The sequence below is a fragment of the Lathyrus oleraceus genome, chromosome 6 (genome assembly GCF_024323335.1).
Source record: "Lathyrus oleraceus cultivar Zhongwan6 chromosome 6, CAAS_Psat_ZW6_1.0, whole genome shotgun sequence".
Lineage (NCBI taxonomy): Eukaryota > Viridiplantae > Streptophyta > Magnoliopsida > Fabales > Fabaceae > Lathyrus > Lathyrus oleraceus.
In genome coordinates, this window is record NC_066584.1 from 478,657,568 (window position 1) to 478,661,648 (window position 4,081).

The window sequence follows — 4,081 nt, forward strand, 5'->3', positions numbered from 1 at the left end:
CTCGTACATGCCAGTTTTCGTTTGAGGTTTTTCCACCGTTGTTCGTTCGGTTCCCCACTGATAGTGGTTTTGGGCCATGCTCTCGATAAGCTGGTAAGCATCAGCATAAGGTTTGTTCATTAATGCACCACCTGCAGCGGCGTCTATTGTTAACCTTGTGTTGTATAAGAGACCATTATAAAATGTATGAATTACTAACCAGTCTTCCAAACCATGGTGTGGGCAAAGTCTCATCATGTCTTTGTATCTTTCCCATGCTTCGAAAAGAGACTCGTTGTCTTTCTGTTTAAATCCGTTTATCTGGGCTCTTAACATAGCTGTTTTGCTTGGCGGAAAATATCGGGCAAGAAAAACTTTCTTCAACTCGTTCCATGTGGTGACTGAGTTGGAAGGGAGAGATTGAAGCCATCTTCTAGCGCTATCTCTTAATGAGAAAGGAAAAAGACGAAGTCGAATTGCCTCTGAAGTGACACCATTAGCTTTAACAGTATCAGCGTATTGGACAAATACGAATAAATGAAGGTTTGGATCCTCGGTAGGATTTCCAGAGAATTGGTTCTGTTGCACAGCCTGCAACAGCGAAGGTTTAAGTTCGAAGTTGTTTGCTTCGATTGCGGGCGGAGCAATACTTGAATGCGGCTCATCTTGCGATGGAGCGGCGTAATCTCTAAGAGCACGAGCTGGTTCTGCCATCTCGGGTATCGAAGGAAAAAGGTTTTTGAAATCAGGAAGTTCTACAGGAGGGAGATTGTTTGCAGCACGATATTCCCGAATTCGTCGTAAGACTCGGAGATATAGTTCGATATCGTTGATTCGTAAATAGAGCGGTTCGCCTTGTGAGCGAGTGCGTGGCATATAAATCAACGAAAGAAAGAATAGAAGAAAAAGAAACCTTAGTCTCTACAGCGTAACGGAAGAGTTACGATATCGATTAAATAAAAGTCCCCGGCAACGGCGCCAAAAACTTGATCGCGACTTTATGAGTCGAATTTGGTATACAAACTGCAAGTGCACAGTTCTATCGCGTAGTTTTAAAAGATATCGATCCCACAGGGACTTATGAATCGATATACCGTTATCTAAGGTTACTATGTAAAGCTAAGGTGAAAAATGTTTGATTGTTTGGGGAAAGACTAAAGGCTAAACTAAGATCTAGCTTAAATATTAATAAAACGGATATCGGTATGTAGTTCGTCAAAACTAGGGAATCAAGTCTTTGTCGGTTTCTTGGTTTTAAAATAAATCGTTTCGGTTAACTTTATTGGTTAAAGGTTTTATCTCAAACTCTCGCTCTGTTGAATAAACCATGATTTTATATTAATGTAGCTGTCACTTATAATTAAGTCAAAAACCACTTTTTGAAAGCAATAAAGTTGCAGAAACTCTTCTTAAGAAAATACTGACCGTTTTAAACACCCTTATCTCAAACTCTCGCTCTGTTGACTTAGGTTATATAATTAAATCCAAATGCTTAACTCTCGTCCTCACATTCAATCTTTAAAAATACTTTTTGGAAAATGTCAGAATTTAATTAACTCTAAAACTTGCTCTCGCCCTGATCTAGAATTAATGCCTAACTTACACTGTCCAGTTAAAACCTCAAACTCTCGCTCTATTGATTTTAACTTCTTTATGTCCTTTACTTTTGTAAAAAATCTTGTTATTAAACCTGTAGGTTGAGACCGTAAAAAGATTGATTTTAATTTTAAGTTTAAATAGACCGACTCAGTCTTGATCCCTTATTCTACTTACTTTACATACCGATATCTAGGCGAATTAGCTAGACATGCTAAATGAACCAGAATACATATCATGCATAAACAGACCCATTCCAGGCAGATAATATAAATAAATAATAAAACAAAACATTAAATAATGATTAAAGAACCTGAATGCGTAATACAATAGTCTTGAACACTCCACCACAAGCCGGTAGGATTTGTTCTTGGATTCTTCAATTAAACAATAAATTAAACCAAGAAAATAAAACTAGAATCTAACGTAAGGTTAGATCCGATAAAAAGTTACACAATAGTTTCCGGTGTAGAAACTATTATGCGAAAAATATCTAAATGCTAAAAAGGGAAAGGTAAATTGCAAGGGAAAAAAAACGTAGAACTTGCAAAAGAAATAAATAAATAAACAATGTTAAGTTGCTGGAAAAGAAAATTGCAGAAGCGAAAAAACGAAAGAAAATTGGAAAAGCTTCGGCAGTGTGAGCGTGGAAAAACCGAGGAACCCTTTTAGGTCTTTGAAGTAGCTATTTATATTGGTGTTGGTAACTGCTTTTCGTTTCCCAAGCGTCTTCAACGTGGCTAAATGCATGGCGTGGATATAAGACACAAACTCCTCAACAAACTCCTCAACGTCTCTTCAAGTCTTCTGAGGGCGTTACTTGCGCCAAAAAGATAGTGGAATGGTGTGACGCTCGTCACACCATGTGTGACGTCCGTCACAAGGCTGTTTTGCGTGACGCTCGTCACGCATCTTGTGACGTCCGTCACAAGGCTGTGCCTTTATGTTTTGCGCTTTGGGATGGGCTTTGGCATTTGGTTCTTTTTCTCTCCTTTTTGCACCTCCTTTTCTTCCATTTTCACTTGTTCTTCAAAATAGACTACCTGAGACAAATAGGAAGAAAATACCACGTAATATCTCATAAAATGCAGTAAACAGAAATAAATAGTCATAGAATTTAATGGAATTAAGTCCTAAAATATGATATAATTTCGTGTTATCACATGTCTTTCATCTAAGCTCCAGCAGGTACATCCAATATCAGAAGCCATGGCATTGTATGTGGCATTCTGAAACAATCCTGCATGCACATGTTCTTGAACTCCAGCAGGTACATAGGATATCTCATGTTAAGACATCACACATGACATCTTGTGAACACTCTTTGTTTTACCAAAATTGCTGCCAACACTTAGAATCAACAAACTCCCCCTTTGGCAAATTTTGGCTAAAACATATATCTGTCCTTTTTGTTCACAAGGTAAACTATCAGCAGTTAAACAACATAACAGAAGTTTAATCAGCAGCAGAAGCAAAACAATTACTAGTTATGGCTACTAGTAATACACACATGCACAAGGGTACTTCTCCTCCCCCTAAATCTGTGCAACAAACAGAATTACTAGTTATGGATGCAACTAGTAAGACACACAAATACACAATGCACAAGGGTACTCCTTCTCCCCCTAAATCTGTGCATACAACAATCATAACAGCTACTGAACTCCAGTACTTGTACCAGCCAGAATGTCATACTGACATCTGCTTCAACATCAACACCTGTGCACCATATCAGACATCCTCTTTGACATCTGCAAACAGAACAATATTTTTTTTAACACCTGTGCACTTCTTTCAATAATAGTTGTCCTTCTGTCCAGCCACATACAACTTCCACATCAGCTTCCATATCAAGCACTTCTCCCCCTTTTTAGTCAAAATTGACCAAAGGTGACCAATTAGACAAAATAAATGTCTATTAGCCTAGCAAAGAATGTTAGATCAGATGTTATAACATTAAGCAAGTTAAAACAAAATATTCAGGAAGTACACACCATCATTAAACACAGCTGTGATAGCTGGAATAATGAACAAATCCAAGGAACTCATTAAGAGCCCTAAATATTACATAACAGGCATCAATAAGGACTGCCACAAAATACATAAAAAACAATCAAGACAACAACCTTCCACACAGCAGCCCAGCTTCCACCACACCTCCCAGTCTTCAATTCAGGCAGGAACCATTAATCAGAAGAAGAAGTATCACCTTCACCTTCATCTTCATCTTCAAAACACTCAGAGCTTCCAGAGCAGCCACTAGATTGTGCTTTTCCATCTGAGTCCTTACCAGCCTTCTCTAACTCCTCCTTTTCCAGGCTACAGATCAGAACTTCTAAAGCTTCTTTTCTAGCCTTGGCCACCCTTATACCATTTTCCAATTCCTTGCAGGTTTCTTTTAGCTGATCAACCAAGCTCCCTTGAGATGTAGACTCCCTTCTGGCAGATGTCATGACATCATTGACATGACTACCCTCAAACAGCTTATAGTGAATGGACAGAGGGG

The 4,081-nt window shown here is 38.5% G+C and overlaps 1 pseudogene; it reads left to right on the top strand.

Annotated features, from left to right (window-relative positions):
• The first annotated feature begins 208 nt into the window (after positions 1–208).
• LOC127099110 (uncharacterized) lies at positions 209–308 on the top strand (annotated as a pseudogene).
• Positions 309–4,081: the final 3,773 nt, after the last annotated feature.